At 46.9% G+C, this 19652-nt stretch overlaps 1 pseudogene; it reads right to left on the bottom strand.

The window, feature by feature from the left end:
• Positions 1–3368: 3368 nt before the first annotated feature.
• LOC119361304 lies at positions 3369–4022 on the bottom strand (annotated as a pseudogene).
• Positions 4023–19652: the final 15630 nt, after the last annotated feature.

Below are 19652 nucleotides of genomic sequence, written 5' to 3'. Positions count from 1 at the left end.
TGTGGAGGAGAGACACTTGGCACCATTAGAACTCATACATTCTGATCTTCGTGAGATGAATGGTGTGTTGACTAAAGGTGGAAAGAAATACTTCATGACATTGATAGATGATTCCACTAGATATTGCTCTGTGTATCTGTTAAATACTAAAGATGAGGCTCTATACTACTTTAACATCTATAAGGCAGAAGTTGATAATCAACTTGAAAAGAAAATTAAACGAGTACGATCGGATCATGGTGGAGAGTACTTCTCGAGCGAGTTTGGTTCTTTTTGCACGGAACATGGCATTATTCATGATAGGACGCCTCCCTATTCACCCCAGATAAACGGGGTTGCCGAGCGGAAAACCGTACTCTAACTAATTTGGTTAAGCCATGTTAGATACATCAGGTTTATCCAAGGCATGGTGGGGGAGGCTATATTGACGGCATGTCATGTCCTAAATAAAGTTCCACCAAAGGATAATGAGATCACTCCCTATGAGAAATGGGCGAAGAGAAGTACAACACTCTCGTACTTGCTTACTTGGGGTTGTTTGGTGAAAGTCAATGTCCCGATCCCCAAAAAGTGTAAGCTTGGACCAAAAACTATGGAGTGTGTTAATTTGGGTTACGCTAAGAACAAAGTTGGCTATAGATTTCTAGTAATGAAATCTGAGGTACCTGACCAGAAGGTCGGTACAATTATGGAGTCTAAGGATGCTATATTCTTCGAGGATATTTTTCCTATGAGAGATATGAAAAGCACTTCTAGACCGGAATCTGAGGAGACTCCTAGGCCTGCCATCCCTATGGAATATTATGAACGAACACATGATGATAATCCCGAGGAGGATGACGAGGAAACCCTTGGTAGGGGCAAGAGACAAAGGACTGCCAAGACCTTTGGTGATGATCTCTTCGTGTACCTCGTGGATTATACTCCCACTTCTATTTCAGAAGCGTATGCCTCTCCAGAACCTGACTACTGGAAGGATGCGGCCCATAGAGAGATGGATTCCATCATGGCTAATGGGACATGGGAGATCACTGAGCATCCCTATGGTTGAACCATTGGGATGTAAGTGGGTGTTCAAAAAGAAGCTTAGGCCCGATGGTACAATTGAAAAGTACAAGGCTAGGCTTGTGGCCAAGGGCTATGACCATAAACAAGAGGAAGATTTCTTCGATGCTTATTCACCTGTGGCCAGACTGACCACCATTCGATTATTACTCTCGTTGGCGGCCTCGCATGGTCTTCTCATCCACTAGATGGATGTTAATACAGATTTTCCGAATGGAGAGCTAAACGAGGAAATCTGCATGCAACGGCCAGATGGCTTTGTGATAGATAGTCAGGAAATAAAGGTGTGTAGGTTGCTGAAATCTTTACATGGCCTGAAACAAGCACCTAAGAAATGGCACGATAAGTTTAATACAACTCTGACATGTGTGGGCTTTAATGAAGCTGACAAATGTGTATACTATCGCCATGGTGGGAGCGAAGGAGTTATATTGTGCTTGTATGTTGATGACATACTGATATTCATAGTACTAAGTAGTTTTTAGAACAATTGGTATGGAGTGAAAATGGAATTCATAGTACTACGTACCTCCTTGGCGTATGGTTGTATGGGTTTATATTGCGAGATGTTGAACCTGGAAGTTCTAGGGAAAATATTATGGTTTAGATTTAGATGCTGGTTTTCAGTAATGAATATCGAAAGGGGGAAACCCTTCTTTGATTAAGAAACTACTAACTCCGTTCTGGTTTACTAGTGCCCATCGTATTTTGGGTCAAAATTTGTCCATGAATTTTACTTGTAAAATGTGAATGGAAAACGAGATTTTGTTATACCCAAAGAAAAAAGGACCAGAGGGAGTGATTGCTCTGACACAGATGCGACCTCTCATAGCGCAAGCATTGAATTGGCGTGCCGGCCAAGAGGCCCCCACTCGTTGCAGGCCCGAATGAACACGCCTCCTCGCCGCATGCAACCGGCTTCAGACTGCCCCGCCTGCCTTCATTGAATCCGCGCATGTGCCGACAACACATCCTTCCGCGAGCCAGCCGACATTTTAGAACACAAAAAATGACCAAAATATAATTAATTACGCATGGTCTTGACTTGTTGTGCTCGCACTGGTAGCAGGAACTAGAGGTTTTTCTTTATTTATAACTCTCCTCACATTTTTTTGGCTTTGAAGTGAATCATGGTTGTGGACATTATGTATGAATGTGCACATATCTGTGAACATGAGTTTGATGTGGAAGTTGAACTTGGAATGTCAGGCTTGCACGTGAACTATACCATGTCAATGCTTCATCTGTTATTGTTTGGAAAGTAATTGTTGTTATTACATGACCCGAAAAAATATTTTGTGCCACATCAGTAGATGCACGGACATCACAATAGGCATGTTGACTGGATAAACATTTGAACCTAGCTATTATGAAGGAAATTTTGAATTGACAACAGTTTTAGATAGCAGGAGACGCCTAGCCTGCTCTGCTTCTGCTAGCTTATTTCTGGCTTCTTCCATTTCTTCTTTGGCTTGGGTGAAGAGAGCATCTGATTGCTCTTTTTGCTTCTTCAGGAACTCAGCTACATTCTCAAGGGCTGCTGCATGCTTTCTTTCAGCCTTTACTAGAGCCACGAGGACACGAACAGCTGACGACTCCACCTGGCTTGTGCATAATCTAGCATCATCTGGGAATTTGCACCTTGTGTCTAATCCAGCATCATTAGGGAACTGGCACCTTGTGTGTAATCCAACCTCATTTTGGTAACATGATCTCGAGGTTGACCATACTTCCCTCCTCGCAGGAACTGCATCCTGACATGAAGTTACTTCTTTTTTAGATCAATACTCAAAGCAACCTAGATCCATTTAGTAGAAGCCAGATAAACAGAACTCGGAGAAGTGAATCCAAAAGGAAAAAAATTATAAAAACAGACTACAAGGTGAGAACACCCACTTCCTACATCAAGCTAAAAATGAAAGCATTAGGACGATTAAGAATCTTCTTATTACACATCGAAGAACACGAGGCTTAAGAGAAACAGAAACTACAACATATACATGTCGAAGAACTCGAGGCTAAACGAAAGTAATTGAAAGGATGTGACTTACCAAAGCTCGTTTTACAGGTTCGGTGCAGCTCCTCTTTAACTTGCCATGCTCCTTGAAGATGTCCCCAATATCCCGTGTTTGGTCTTCATTGCTCCTCTGCATGTTCGCACTCGTGGTTTTAAAATCTCAACATGGCAAGAAAAATATACTACTAGTAATACTCGCACATCTTGTGGGCAACATTAAAGCACTCGTCTGTCATGTTAGAGCATCTCCAACAAAATCGCAACATGCGGCGCTTTAAAAAAGTGTTTACAGCGCTGAGATGGAGAAGTAGAGATAGAGAGTAGAGACTAGAGAGTAGAGGATAGTTCTCAGCATAGATAGATAATTCAACTACTCCTCCTCGGTGATGTCCTCCTCCGACGTCTGACTGTACGCCTGAAGATATCGATCGTCGTCGGGTTCCCAGGGCGACGCTGCTCCTAGCCTCATGTTGAATTGAGTGTCCTCTTTTCGCCTACCCTTGTCCTCGCGATAGGCGGCTCGCTCCGCCCTCCTCTTATCCCTCTCCGCTCTCCTTTGGGCGTAGAACTCGCGCTCGTTGATAATATCCTATGGGAAGCGTTGGCGCCACAGCTCCATGGCTTCCTCATCCATCTCGGCGATACCGAGACAGTGCTCCCGCCTCCGGTGGTCGCGATGATCCTTGTCGGTGATAAGCCGCGGCAGAGGCGCGAGCTCCTGCGGCCGCTCCCGCATCGGCACATTGGGGAAGTTCAATGTTCTATGAGGCCACCGGAGGCTCCATGCCGCTGTGTCGTACACACGAGCGGCCTCGTTGGCGCTGTCAAAATTGCCGAGGCTGAGGCGCATCCCGCAGAACCGGATCTCGGCGAAGAAGCCGCCGGAGGGGCGCGCGCGGACGCCGCGGTATCCCCAAGTTTCCCGGCGACGCGGCGGCATGGTGGCGCGGCGGCGGCCAGGCGAGAAAGAGCGGGCAGAGAGCGGTGGCGAGGCATAGAGCAGGGAGAGAGCGGTGGCAAGGCACAGAGCGGTGGGAGGGCGTTGGATTTTATAAAGCGCGCCGGACGCCGCGCGCCCCAACTAGCGCACTCCCGGCCGCTTTTTCCCGCGCGCGCGAGATCCTTTCCTGACATCTCTACTATCTCTACTCTCTTCTCTACTATTATATTTATTTAATATTTAATATTTATATTTATCTCTACTTCTCTACTATCTACTTTTTTATCTATATACTTATTTTCTTACAAAAAAAACAGAGTTGGTGATGATGGTGTGCCTGCCATCCTACAATATAGGCCGTCCGATTTATATCTGACAGATAGGAAGGAAACAATGGGAATTTTGCAGAAAGATACCTACACCCCTCTCCAGATTTGCAAATAAGGCCTTCCCTCGTGCATCCTTTTCTCCCACAAGATAAACTACTCATACAAATGCATCTTGATGCGTGCAACGCATGGGCATCTTGCTAGTTCTAAAAAACTTTCCATCATTTGCCACACTACTGGTTGCAGATGAAAAACCTACCCAAGCACAACGCGATACAGGAGTGAAGCACAATTACAAGATGATATTTTGTTGGACAATGGAGACTATAACCAACTACTTTTACGGGAACAATAGCTCCCAGGAAATTTGAAGGGTAGGTATGAACAAAATTGGAACTGCACATGTACTGCTAAGTGATTCAATACACACATTACCAATTGAGGAGGAGAATGATGGTCGCGGCAGCCTCTGTGAGTCATGGTTGGCAACGGGAGTCAGTTCATTGTCCACGATGGTGGTGCTTCTGCGCTTGGAGTCGGCTTCCGGGAAGCAGATCCGAGACCGTGGAAGACGGTGCCGGGGAAGAGGCTCCGTGTATGACGACGACGGTGGACCGGCTCTAGTGCGGCGTACGAGGTCGTCGATGAGGCAGATGCGTTGCGGTGGACGAGTGCGCCGATGTAGAAGGGGAGGAGCACGAAGGTTGCGGTGTCGTGGAGAAGTCTATTTTGCGGTGGGGATAGAAAATGGGGAGTATTCAGGTGTACTACTCTGGGTGCCGGGGTGGGGTTGGCTGGGTAGGGTGAACCTGAAGTTACGAAAACAGCCCCCTACCAAGCGTCATCCATAGTACCGTTCCGAAGGCTATGATGGTAACTTCCCACTGCTCGTATCAGGGTCGCGGGAGATTTTTCCGCCGACCTCAAAATTTTGTGACACTGAACTCTCCATGTGGCGTGTTGGGTGGTTCGGCTAAGCAACTAGCAAGTAGTACTAGTAAACTCTGCATATTAGGTTTGACTGAAGTCAAACTTCCTAAAGTTTGACCAAGTTTATAGAAAAATATAAACATTTACCATAACAAATATGTATGATGTGAAAGTGCATTCAATAATGAATCTAATGGTATTTATTTGTTATTGGAATATTTTAATTTTTTTGTTATAAAGTTTCTGAGAGTTTACAAAACTTGACTTCGACCAATGCTAATACATGGACTTAAATAAAAACGGAGGGAGTACACATTTGTTTTCTTAGTTTGTAGTGAACTAATCATTTGTTGAAATTGTGAAATAAATATATTATGCTACTAACTTCGAATGTAATGGTCTATACAATTCAATAGTTACAATCATTGTCGAATTCCAAGATGTATAGGAGGTCTATAGTACTTCACAACATGCTCAACTCACATAATCCCAGTCAAATGAGAATCTAAATGCATTTCATAGTTATTACTTTGTAGGATGCTACAAAACCAACCATAACTCTACATCAGCCATTATAAAAGCAACATTTTGAACATATCCCAATGTGTGAATGAAACGCGCAGAGAGAGCTTGCGAAGATGGAGAAGATAGGGCGGGAAATATTGTATGTATGTGGACGAGAGAGTAGGAGACAAACCTAACGAGACAGAGAGAGAGAGATAGAGAGAGAGAGAGAGAGAGGAAGAAGTTAGGTCTGTGAGAAAAAGATGGAGACATGTAATATACGTGAGATGCGTGTGCATCCAGATTCTGTACACATGGAAGAAGAAGAGACAACATGTTTGATGAGAGAGCTGGAAAAACATGGACTAGAGGGGAAGGATCTCGTGGGTTGAGGGATTGATAATTTTGTGCGGGGAAGAGAGGAATTGGTAATTTTGTGCGAGAGAGAGAGGGTGGGGGCAGGAGTCAGTCAGCCATCGTCACATCATCCTGCTTCCAAATGGCCCCGCATTCTCTAGCACAGTGTGGTCGCTGTCTTCGATATTTTCGATGCCATCTTTGAAGATTGAGGTGTTGTGCATGCTGGGGTGCAGACAAGCACAAGCGAGAGTTGTCGCCATATAACCTTGGATGGAGATGAATTGTGTGCTCGGGGGAGGGGGGTGTGTGTGTGGTGCTGTGTGTGTGTGTGTGTCAGATATTGAGAGAACACAAACCTAAGGAGAGAAATGTGTGTGTATGTGACGGAAAGCTACATGCTAAAAAGGGTATTCATGAAGAGATTGTGCGGGCCTTGAGGTGGGTAGGGGCCGGGTGAGGGTGTCAAAATGTGTGCGTTGATGCATTTGTTACATGCGATCGTGCGAGGGACAGACGAATCGAGAGAGATGGTTGTTGTGTTACGGATGCTCCTCTCTCTCTCTCTCTCACACACACACACAAGTAAAATAGAAGACCGTTCTCTCATGTATACATAACGTATCGGCATCTGCCTATGTCTCACTCATGGATGATCATTTGTGCGCATTCACACCTCTCTATGTCTCTATCACACGCACACCGTCTCCACATTTCCCTTTCGCCACAACACACATATGGACACATACACACGTTCTCTCTCAGTCACACACACAAAATCAGTATTAAAAAAACTAGGGTGCACCTAAAACGTCCAAATCCAAATAAACATGAACTGGAGCTAAATTCAAATATATGGAAATATTGTAGCGTCAAGAACTTTTCTAGGAAAAAAAATTTGAGTAATATTCGGGGATTGTTTTCACACACAAAAAAGATTCGGTGCAGGTCCTTCGAGCGTGACACGGTGACGCACCGTTCGATCGACCGCGCGGCCGCGGTTCACGCGCTTGCACATTATTCTGTATCGTGGCTGTGGTAACTAATAAAAGTGCTGCCTAAGTCTAATGTTTACGTTTACTAGTACGGTTTTCTTCTAAGTTTGACCAACCCTATATAAAACTAAACTAAGCTCCCATACGCGCACTCATCAATATGCCGCCGCTGTTGCGCATGCCGGCGCCCGCCTACTCCGGTAACTAATAAAACTAAACTAAGCTGCCATGAAGCCGAAGGCTCGCCCGCTCACGTCGTCTGCAGTCCCTCCTCGCGATGCCGCCGTGCTGCCAAGCACGCGAGCAGCTAGGGGAGCCGCGTCTATGCATGCAGCGTACGCAGAGGAGGACGAGCGCATGCTCCAGCACGCCGGCGAGGAGGAACTAGCATGTCATTGTCGTCTCCACCCGCGCAGAGGAGGCGCGCATGGTGGCTGTCGCGGCGAAAGCCGATCGCGCGCATCGATCCCGCAAACCGGGTGCGGACGCGGAATCTACCTTTGAGACCTTGAATGCCACGTGGATCCTGCAATCTCAAGGAGCAATTTGGGTCAGTCAACTCTTGTGGGCCGTTTGATGCAACATGGATGGCTAGAAGGGCTTCTTCAACCTCCGAAATTGATGCACAGTTCAGCTTCTCAGCCCGCCACACGCCTAACCGCCTACCGCCACCGCCCAACCCTCCCCTGAACCGCCTGCCACCATCATGCTCCCCCCACCCCCGCCATCCGTTTAACCCCGGGCACGATCCATTTTTGCCGGTGAACTGCATTCCACACCCAACACTCCTAAGATAGATCATGGGCACCCTGCCAGCCTAATATAGATACTGGGGTAGCTTCTCTGCCATCTTCTTCCTTTGCTCAGTCGAACTTCTTTCACAAATCAACTGACCCAAATTATACTACTAGTACGAACGTATTAAGTACAGTAGGAACACGAAGATATGAGCAGTAGTACTGTCAGGACCCCGATTCTATGCCACATCAATCTAGCATGTAACACCTCATATCACTTTGCGGCCTCACGCACGGTATTCCCACGGGTGTCGCCTTACCATACCCAGGACCATTTGCGCCTTTTGGCACACGTATATGATAGTTTCGCTAGCATTCAAGACAAAGAACCCGGGCTGACATGGCTAGTCGTGAACCCAAAGTGGCACTAACTTATAGGGACAGGCATACATGACCCAGCAACGAACGTGTCGGTCATCAGCGGGTGAATCCGGGCTGTAGCAACTGGGCTAGTAGGACTCCAGAGAATCCGGCCTGCAGCAGGCTAACAGGACTCTGGTAGACACCGCGTGACATTTCCCCGAAGGGACAGACACAGGAACAAAGAAGGACACATGCCGGCCAGCCTAAGTGTTCCGGAGCAGTAGCAAGCTACCAGGGCTCAATGGAAGCACTAGGAGACATTTCCTGGTAAGAGAGGCTACTAAGGATAAACAACTAGATAGTCAGATCCCACACATAGCAATACACATTACACATATGCATAACATGCAAGTATGTGATGTACAACATGGCATCACAACATAACTCAACAACTCATATAAATAAAGGCTCAGAAGAGCCATCATAGCATTTATTACAAGCAGGGGTCACATGACCCAACATTCAGAGCATACAAGCAACAAGCGGAAGCATTACATGTCTGGGTACAGACATCTACAAATGAAAAAGGCTGAAGAGCCTGACTATCTACAACATCCGATCAAGATCGTAGCTGCGGTACAAGCTACTTGTCGAAGCCCATGAGAACACTAGTAAGACCAAAGTCTCCGCTGCAAAAACATAAATAAAGCAACATGAGTACAAAGGTACTTATCAAGACTTACATCAGACCCTATCATACATGCATTTGTATCAAGAAGGTAATGTGGGGTTTAGTTGCAGCAAGCCAGCTTTGACTCAGTGGCTATCCTGTTCTACGACTATGAGAACTTCTTTGAGGTGATATGGCGCACACGAGTCCACTAATCATTGCTACTATGGATTCTTCCCCGTCTCCCTACGAGAAGGCCATCCATAGCACTCACACTTGTCTTGAGCATTTTAGAGTATCCACTTCAAGTTGTCTATGTACCACATAAGCATCCAAGAAGTCCATAACCGCGGACCCGGCTATTTGAATAGATCATGTTAACCCTGCAGGGGTGTACTTCTTCACACACGCTCTCGCCAATTACCGCCATGTACACGTCATGTATCTCGGCAACCTTCGAGCAGAAGCCTGCCGAGGGTGTCGGCCATGAGCTAACTAACCACACAAGACCGTAGTCTTGGTTTATCGCCTATTCGGGTTCCATCCGCAAGGAGATCTGGCCGGGGTGTCGCTCACGGCCCCAAACGATGTGAGCAGGGTTCCCAAGCCCACCATCCAGGTGCCACTTGGTACACCGTGCCACTTGTGACAAGTCTGTCCCAAGCCCACCCTGTCGGGTGCCACTTGGTAGAAAAATAGCACTACCTACAAACATCAGAAACTAGTTGCGACTCCTGGACAGAGATCAAGTCGGTTAATAAGTCAAGAGGGCACTTAACCATTCTAATGCATGGTAGTAGCTAGTCATTGGACGACATACACAAGAACTCAGTGCTTAAGGACGGTTCCAGTGAGACAACCCACCATGTACTCCTACATGGCCTCTCACCGCTACCTTTACCAAATCGTGTTCACACACTTAACTCTCAGCACCAGAACATATCATAACACTCCAATTCATTCCCAATGAATCAGACCTGACACACTCTAAGCAGTAGCAGGCATGGCATGGTAGGAACACAACAATGGCTTCAATCAACTCCTACACATGCTAGGGTTTCAACTATTTACTGTGGCAATGACAGGTCATGCAGAGGAATGGGTTCAACTACCGCAGCACAAAGTAGCAGTTGAAACGTTGTTGTCCTAATGCAATAACTGAGAGCAGGAGCGAGAGAGTAGGATTGTATTGGAATGAACAAGGGGGTTTGCTTGCCTGGTAGATCAACAGGGGAGGCACTGCTTCACAGACAGGTACTCTCAAGCACTCTCCAGAGCAGGACCTATCAAGAAGGAACGGCGTCGACAATCAAAACACAAGCATATGCAACAATATGATGCATGATCATGGCATGTAGATGTGATGATGTTTGAGCTAATGCAACTAGCATTCATTTGGTTGAAGTCCATTTGAATCAAGAATTCAAATGCAACTCCAAGTTAAGTCTTTATAAATGCCATTTATGTGTTTTCACCTATACAACAAGTATAAGTTGGCTAGTCATGCATGAAACTGGTACATATGGATAGATTGAATTTTTCTGATAATTTTTCATATATAAATTATGTCAATCTGAGCTACGGTTGAATTTCTATGATTTTTTGAAGTTTTGCTAATTTTCTGGAATTTCCTGATTTATTTTAAAACCAGAAAATGAATTATTGCGTCAGCATTGCATCATGCTTGCGTCAGCAAGTCCACAGCGCTGACTGGGGTCAAACCTGATGTGTGGGGTCCACACGTCAGTGACACAGTGTTAAACAGGGGGGTTTTACTAATCCAATTAAAAGATTAGGGCGCAGGGGCCCACTGTCAGTGTCAGGGTTTAGGATTAGCCGCCGGTGAGGCCGAACGCGGCGGAGGAGCACGGGATCGTCGCTCCGGCGACCAAACGCGCGGCGGAGAGCACCTACGCGAAGCCCAGGCTCGCGTGCATCTAGTGGTGCCCTCCATTTCAGTGGAGACGGCCTAGATTGACGGCAGCGAACACTTGGGCGGCGGCCGGAGTTTGGCAGGGAGAGGAGAAGGGGCTACGGTGCACGGCAGGGGCCGGGGTTGGTCGCATTCGTATCCTAGAGACGTGCTGACCATGGTGGCGTGCTCGGTTGCAGGTGCCCATAGGTGTGGCTGCGGTGGCGACATGGCCGGCGGCGAGGTGCTACGGTCGTGGTGGGGAAAGGGAGCTATGGCACGAGAACGGTGGAACAAAGAGAGGGGGACGGGGCAGGAGCTCGCTGCGGTTCCGATGTGGTCTTCGGCGAGCTCGGGGGAGGCCGGACGCGAGTGGAACGACAAGGGTGATCTCCGGCGACCGGAGATGAAGACGCCGGCGATGGCGGATCTTCAGGGCCTCCCGACGCGCGTGGCTTGACGGGGAGTAGCCGGCGACATGGCGGAGCTTCTGAGCACGGGGAGAGGGCGATGGGGAGGCGGTGGGTACGGCAACGGCGAGCGGCAGCGACGGCAGCGTTCGGCCATGCGCGAGAGAGAGCGAGGGGAAGAGGGAATGGGCACGGGAGAGAGTGAGGGAGGCTTGGGGGTGCGTGGCGCCGCCCGGGCGTTCCAGGCGACAATAGGGAGAAGCAGGAGGTGGCGGGGAGTCGTGGCCATGGCCGGACGCGTGGCCGCGCGCGCCGGCGTGTGCTCCTGTCCTTCTGTCGTCGCCAGGAGAACGACGGTTGGCGGTTGGGCCAGTGGGCCACACCGCTGGACCGGCTGAGGCGCCAGATGGCTGCAGGGCACTAGGTAAGCTTTCCATTTTGTTTTTCTTTTCTATTTTCTGACATTTGTTTTGATTTAATAAAAATACTAAATCATTTTATTTCCTTATGCCAATTTTTGCAGAAGCTAGTGGTATTATTCCAGAGCTCCTCAACAAATGGCATAAGTTTTGGACAATATTATATATATATATATAACAATATATATCCAAAGCAAATAATTACTGCATTAATTCCGAATGCCCAAAAGAAATAGTTATGAGCTCCTAAAAATATTGGTTTGATTTTTCTCTCTGTCCAATATTTTCAGAGAGCAACATGAGCATTTTCTTGGACCTTTTTGGAGAACTTTTTATTTGGGTCATTTCCAGAGATGATTCTGAGGGTTTCACAAATCCTCATTTCAAACTTAAATGAAATTTAAACATGATGCACACTTGACTAGCTAGCCTAGGTCATACCAGAACTAGGGATGTGACAAGTACCAACTGCAAGAAGAACAGTAGTAAGACATAGTATTATTACTATCGTACGTACTAAAGAGTTCAAATAATGAGAAGGAACATAAACATAGTTCTGTTGGGGCCTCGGCACAACACACCCTTGAAAATAAACTAAGCAACTAGTCCGCTTGACACTGCAGTAGAACCAGCATGAGCGACGGCACTGCCACCTACTCAGAGTCCGAGTCCACGTCCTCGACTTCGTCCTCTTCCTTTTCCTCTTCCTCCTCGCCGACGCTTCTTTGCTTGAATCGGACACTAGGCTCTTCTTCTTCGTCCAACCCTTGTAGATATTTAAACAAAGGTAGACATCCATTGCTGCGTACACGATGTGATATTCATCTAATGTCTTCGACTCCCATGCATGATGAAACTCGTGGTGAGGTTTCTTTAGTTTAGCATACGAAGTATCAATCATGGTTGATGTCAGGGTCAGCATTGAAGGCTGAGAGGAGGACACCAGGCTTGCCTTCTGGAGATTGAAGGGCTAGCCTACAACGAGGCCTATCCGACCCAGGACATCCCTGTCGTTCCTAAAGTCTATAGTAACGAATTTCAATCTTTCGTCCTTGAGGAAGTTCTGAAAATCCTGGCACTCAACGTCGACATGGCATATGTGTTAGACCAACCACATGTTATGTACGCAAACCTGGATCACGGCGGGCTTCTTCCTCTCTACCTCCTTTAGATTCTTCTCTCTTTCCAGGACTGTGGTGTACTCAACATCTAGCCCAGCGACACACTCATCCATTGAACTGTTGAACATGCGTAGGAAGCAAGCAAGGCATGCTTTCACCATCGCGGATCCACGTGTGTGGATGACGATGAACTCATCGTCGGTGATGGCTCTAACCTGGTACTCAGCGGCGACCATGGAGATTTGGGAGGCCATGGATTTTGGAGGAGGGTTAGGATGAAGTTGAACTGGTGTAATGTGAAAGGACGGGACGACTGGGAGCAAACTGTTGTAAGGTACTGTCCTAGTAGAAGACAGGGACGAGTAGGTCATGCAAACGGCGTGGGGTTGCTGGCTTGCCCGATGGATAAACGGCTGCAAGCCCCCAAAGAGTTCTCGAGAACTATGCAGGACCCACTAGATGGCATGTCTACTAGACCCATATCGTAGGCCTGACGGTATAGCTTCTGCCTGTTCGCACGCCATACCGGCGCGTGGATGTAACTTCACTTAATTCCGTCAACTATCGCGCCTCCCACGACCTTCGCCTCCCTCACGCGGTCGCTCCCTTTGAGACTTCACCAGCTATAAATGAGCAGTTATTTTTACCTACTCTGCATGCATGATACTCCCTCTGGTCCTTTTTACTTCCATCAACCGTTTGCAAAGTGTTTAACCAAATTTATACTAAAAATATCAATATCTGCAATACTGATTATAATGAGTATAAGGACTACGTTTTATAATGAGTATAAAAATATTGATTTGACATTGTGAATGTTGATACATTTTTCTATAAGTTTGGTCAAAGTAGAGGTACATTAACTTCAGACAAAACTTAAATGCACAATGCAGACTAGTTCCTCCGTCCAGGTGCGTGCCATGTCCTATCTTGTCATCACAACAAGGTTAGCTATTAGAGTACTACTACCTCCCTTCTAGTTTAAAGGGCTCGATTCAAAATTTTCACCTACTCTTAGCAAGATAGAGGCGGTGGAATAGTTTTTGTAGTCTGCCAAAGTACTCAACTAATGTTGTCGTTCTTCACAAAAAATATGTTTACGAATGCATGCATGAACACTAGTTACTCTAACCCCCCCTATCTTCTTTAATTCTTTGCCACATCAGCATGTTTGCTATTCCCGTGTGCATGATACTAGCTAAGATACCACCATTATGGCCAGCCTTAATCACCGCATGCAATAATTTAGTGCACCTTGAAATATGAACATGTGTGGGGCGTGTATGTTTTTAATGACTTGAGACTATACCTAGCCCAGCATGCAAGATGACTTATTATGCACCGTTCCCCATACCTGCAGGAAGCCCGTTCGTCTCCAAATCTTTTCCTCTCCATGTGTGGAAACAATAATATGCCTGCCAGACTCTCCTTCTCCCTCCGGCGGTCCCACCACTCCACCCCGTGTGGAAAAAATCTACATGCATGACTCTCCTCCCACCACGCTCATCCAATCTGTTGTGACCAGCAATATTTCCACCCCTTCCCTCCCCCGTAATTTACTCCAACAAATATGCCCACGTAGTTGTTACGTTAATCACGCAACATATCTTCCGGGACACTGCTTCAGTTACTTAACTACAGGTGCATTGGGTCACTGACATATGGGCCCAAGAGGGGTCTGGCCCACATGTCAGTGACGCAATTGGACCTGCAGTTAAGTTAGTGCAGCTCAGTCCATATCTTATGTAGGTGTGCCATTGCTCGCTATAAATATTGTGCCTCCCACGGCATTCGGAAGAACGCTCACGTTCATCGCTATCTCCTTCCCCTCCCTCTCACGTCGACCACCATGGCATCTCCCCTCCCAAGCCCTAGGCGCCCGTCGCTACACCGCCCGGACGGTCACGCGTTGCCGTTCCGTTCCTCGCCGCCACTAGTCAAGGAGGACGCGTCGGCGTTCCACTCCTCACCACGACGCGTCGAGGTGGACGCGTCGGCGTACCCAATCTCACCAGCACGCGCATCAGAGGGCGCGTCGGCTCCTCGCTACGAGGTCAACACCGCGCCGCCCGTCGAGCCCCCCAATCTTGAGGAGCTTTGGAAAGAAATGGATGTCGTCATGTGGGAGGCTTTGCCGCCGGCAGAGCACGCCAAAATAGAGGCGGAGAAGAAGGCCGAGGAAGAGAAGCGCGCCGCGGGGCAAGCTGCCTGGCGGGTCTATGTCGCGTTCGAGAGAGTCAGGCAATTGGCTCCTTGGCAGAAGGCTCGTGCAAGGGCTGTGAGGGTGGCGGAGGACGCCCGTGCCAAACCCTGAGTGCAATCGGGCCCAAGCGCCTCATCTACGCTTGGTGGTACATGGACCGGGTGCACGCTTCCAGCGAGGAGGAGTACCTGCTGGCACTAGATCACCACACCGGTGAGATCGTGCTTGCCCGCCGGCAAGCCGCCAATCAGCCCCTCACGAGTTGCGAGGCTGAGGAAGAGGCGTTGTGTCGGCACGCTGGAAAACGGCCGCGCATCAGGGCACTCGTGGCGCGCCGCAAGCGCTCCTGCGAGCGTCGTTGCTTTTAGTAGGAGTATAATTTAGTTTCGTAAGGTGATCTCATTAGTTTTGGGACGCAAATGATAAATCCCAAACGTTCAGGAATTATTAGTGTCCTTAATTAAGTATGTAAGTGGGAAAGTTCAGAAACCTTGTGTCTCTGTATGCATTTTGTAAGTAGGTGCATATAGCACAAACTTTACTAGTATATACTATCGCACTACATGTCTCCTCTATATATGCTTGCAGACTGTGCTACTCCCTCCGTCCAGGTGAATAAGTCATCTTTGGTTGTGCACCGTGACCAAGGAGGGAAGACTTTATACACCTAGACGGAAGGAGTACATACTACTATTACTTATGTACATGCAAATGCACGTTTTAACATTACGATGCAGTTTTTGTAAAAGTAGAAAAACAACACCAGTCAAGCTTGTGAAACGATTCAATGCAAAACAAATGCAAAAATGCTCGTTTGATTGTTTACTTTTAGCTTCCATCTTTGTGGTTATTTCTCTTTCGTATTTTGTACGGAGTATCTCACTGGCTGGAAAAGCATGCAAATTCCCAAACCGCTTCCTACACCCTGTATTGAATTTTTTGCCTAACAAGTTGTGTCGTGCAATTGGAATTCCAACTTGAGTGCTAGTACTAGTAGTAGGAGTACCAGGGGCCAGTTCATTTAGGCTTTTAGATTAGTAGTAATCCCATTACTACTAGCTCCGTCCTGGTTTATCGGTCCCATTGTAATTTGTGTCAAATTTTGATCATAAATTTAACTAATGAAATGTTTGTGCATGTCACATGCACTAAAATTTTATCAGTTAAATCTTTGGTCAAAATTTACCAAAATTACAATGGTGACGAATAAACCAGGACTGAGGTACTAGTAGTAGTTTAGAGGCCCAAATAAATGAGTGAGGCGCCTTAATGTTACTCTCCACTGTGACTAGTCTTAGGCCTTCCACTATGTAGGCCAAAAGAGGTGCAAAATCTACTTTTACATTATTTGGCACCGATGCCCTCCATAGCTCATGCGGTGCCATAAAAAGTTTTCTGGGAACCGGAGCAAGTTCATGCTTCGATGCCTCATTCGAGCATTGCAATAGAATATACTGCCATCTATGTGTGCTGCTCCGATGCCCCATTTTTCTGAAGGTGGACGAGAGAACTCGCATGAAGATTGACCAGAGGTTGGCTTGCTTTGATTTTTCTATGTACATCTGGGTCCCATCTTTCTAGGGGATGCACCCGCATGGTGTGAGACCGGTGCCAAAGAAATTTACCAGGGCATCAATGCCCATTCTACTATATTTTAACATGTCTGGCACCGGCTACATAGTGGAAGGCCTTATGGGAAAAGCCGGGGAAGAGACAGCTTATTTTTTAAGCCGCCAAAAGAACTGGCCCTAGGAGTAGTAGCTAGGGGTCGAGTGTGCGAGATGAACCAGAGAAAGTAAATGCAGAGAGATGAAATGCCAAAAATACGGAGGAATGCGATGGTTGCTTGTCTGTTTATTTTACCAGGCCACTTATTACTGGCAGTGGTTGGGTTTTGTGATATGACGGCTTTACTGCCGCGCCATGAGCAGGGTGAGAGTGAGACTCCCGTGCAGCGCCGCCCTCTACACTTGTACTACATCAGTCGTGGTTTATTAGTCCCCCATTGAATTTGACTAAAGATTTAACTAACAAAATGTTAGTGCATGTCAACAAAAACTATATCATTGGATTCGTATTTGAACATAGTTTTCAATGATATAATTTTAGGTGACATGCATCAGCATTTATCGTACTATATATAATGTTAGTTCAATTTTTGGTCGTACTAATCTATAGTAGTAAGGTGCCCGTGCGTTGCACGGAAGAGTGAAATGCATTGATCGGGGAGTTGTTTGTTTTGACAAAGGATGTGGGGGTCATCTCATGTGTAACGGGTATCATAGGTTTATTTGGATATTATTTCATCTCTAGAGCTCACAAAAATCCGAGTGAAATAGATAAAAAGGTATCTTTTGCAAACAAAAGCGTTCAACTGTTTAACCTGCATCCAAAACTTGTGAAGAAATAACACTTATTGTGCTTTGCAAGAAATGATCTTTAAGAATTAGTTTTTGAGTATCAATTGTTATACATGTTGGCTACAGATGACATGGCACTTTCTTATAGTCAATGGTTGGCTATACTATTAAGTATTAACCATACCCTTATACACCTAGACTGAGGGATTAAATCAGGATGACTTGGAAGGGGCAGAGGAGATGTAAGGAAAAGGTTCATAGTAAGTCTTTCACCAGTATTGTAGTAAAAATTCATACAAGGAAGATTCTAGACTAAACTATAAATGGATACACTTTTATTCATGCGCGATACTCCAATAGAGCAAGATCATGCATGGAAGTCTCCACATGCTTAGACAGCGGATTACACTGAACGAATACTAATGATCAACATTTAACTTGATAATGCATATGTCCAGGTGAACCTCCTTGGAGTCCTCATGCACCGCGTTGGGGGGTAAGTCATACCATGCGTCTTCCATGTCCACATTGGCGGGAAGGTCCCAGCTCTGCACAGTCCTAGTCAGCATGATACAGCCGGTGTCGCCGCCCATGTACCTCGGAGAGGTAGTAACAGTGAGCACGCAACCGTACATCGGCCTCGTGTCAGTGTCAGCATCAGCGCGTCGCCCCTGACACACACTACAGAGACGGGGCGGTGGCCTGCGCGGGCCTCGCCGGTGCCCACGATCAAGAGGAAGACGATGTCGTCCTCCTCCGAGACTAGCAGACGGTGGTGATCCTCCAGCGACTCCGACATGGTGAACGGGTAGCACGTCTCGTACTTGATGTTCTCCACCAAGGGCCAGTAGTGACCGATGCATGCATCTGTGAGGTGATGCACGATGTCCGCCGGCGAGCCCCAAAACGGCATCGGGCACTCATAGCAGTAGACGAAGGGCTCCTTGGAGGCATCAACCAGGCCATCCATGAAAAGGGAGTGGCTGTAGTGGACGTTGCGCCAGTTGAATATATGAACAAGTTACTACGAGATTTAATCCGAATAAGCACAAAATAAATCATGACGGCTATAACAGAGATTAAACTAATCATGTGGACTAGCATAGTAGATGAACACATAGAATCTAGAGTAGTATGATAAAGAGTAGAAACATGAATTCTGCCACGATTTCGAACAGGAAGGACAGAAACACATACGATGCAACGGGAGTAGCACCGCTGGCGTTGAGGTTGTCGCCCATGTTGTTGAGGAAGAGGTTGTTGAGGTCGGGGAAGAAGTCTTCATCGGTGAAGTCATGGCTGTCAGCAGTCGCGAGAGTGCGCTCCCCAAATTTCAACAGTGCCCGCGGAATGGAGCGTAGGAGGGAGTGGTTGTAGGGGACGTTGCGGCCACCGAATGGAGCACAGGAGTAGAACGCGAAGCAGTAGATGGTGCTCCTCCCTAAGTCTCTATCTCTACTCTTATCTCTATCTCTACTACTCTTCTTTGTTTTTTATAACAAATCAAATAGTACTGCATCGTCTGCTGCACGCCCGACTAAACATGCCTCCTCGCCTCCATCATCACCAACTCAGTCTTTTATAGGTAGGAGTAGGGAAAACCGAGTTGGTGATGATGGTGTGATGTGCAATGCACGGGCATCTTGCTAATTTTTTTGCATATAATTCCAAACACCACGTAGACACGGTCTTTGACCATTTTACAACTATGTTAGTATCATTGTTAGTGGTCAGCCGGTGCAAGTTATAGCCCCAGGTGTTTTAACCTTTTTTTAGTAATGATATCTGGCGATTGTTCGGCACGAGCTCAATCCTGGCGAATCCCACATAACCGTCAGAGTTCCATCCGACGGTGGCCTGTTTTTAAGCCATAGTATTTTACAAAACTGCCACCCTTACACATGTACTGTAACTGCATCGCGGGCGTTTGCAACTGCCATGCCTCCCAGCGAACGTTTGCTGGGGATTGCAGTTAGCACCGATGGCGGTTCGTAGTCGTTCCACGCTCGAGCATTGAAGTTTGTAACTATTTTAGATTAGAATATACTACTCCTCCGATGCTAGTAGTAGAGCAGAGTCCTACTCCACTACTACTCTACTCAAGCAAGTTAGGGCATAGTAGTAGGTACTGTAGGGACTAGGGAGTACCAGTACTGTGATCACTCAAGCAAGTTTTCTGGCATCGATATGACCCTACGTTGCTGGTATGTGTCTCGTAAGTCAAGCGGCATGATGTAGTCATCATCACCTGTCCACTTCCCGCAGCACATATTCGCTTCTCCATCTTTGTCCACAAATAATCTCGTCCAATCTTCCATCC

This window comes from Triticum dicoccoides, chromosome 2B (genome assembly GCF_002162155.2).
Source record: "Triticum dicoccoides isolate Atlit2015 ecotype Zavitan chromosome 2B, WEW_v2.0, whole genome shotgun sequence".
Lineage (NCBI taxonomy): Eukaryota > Viridiplantae > Streptophyta > Magnoliopsida > Poales > Poaceae > Triticum > Triticum dicoccoides.
The sequence above is the reverse complement of the archived record's forward strand: the minus strand, read 5'-3'. Positions and strand labels throughout refer to the sequence as shown.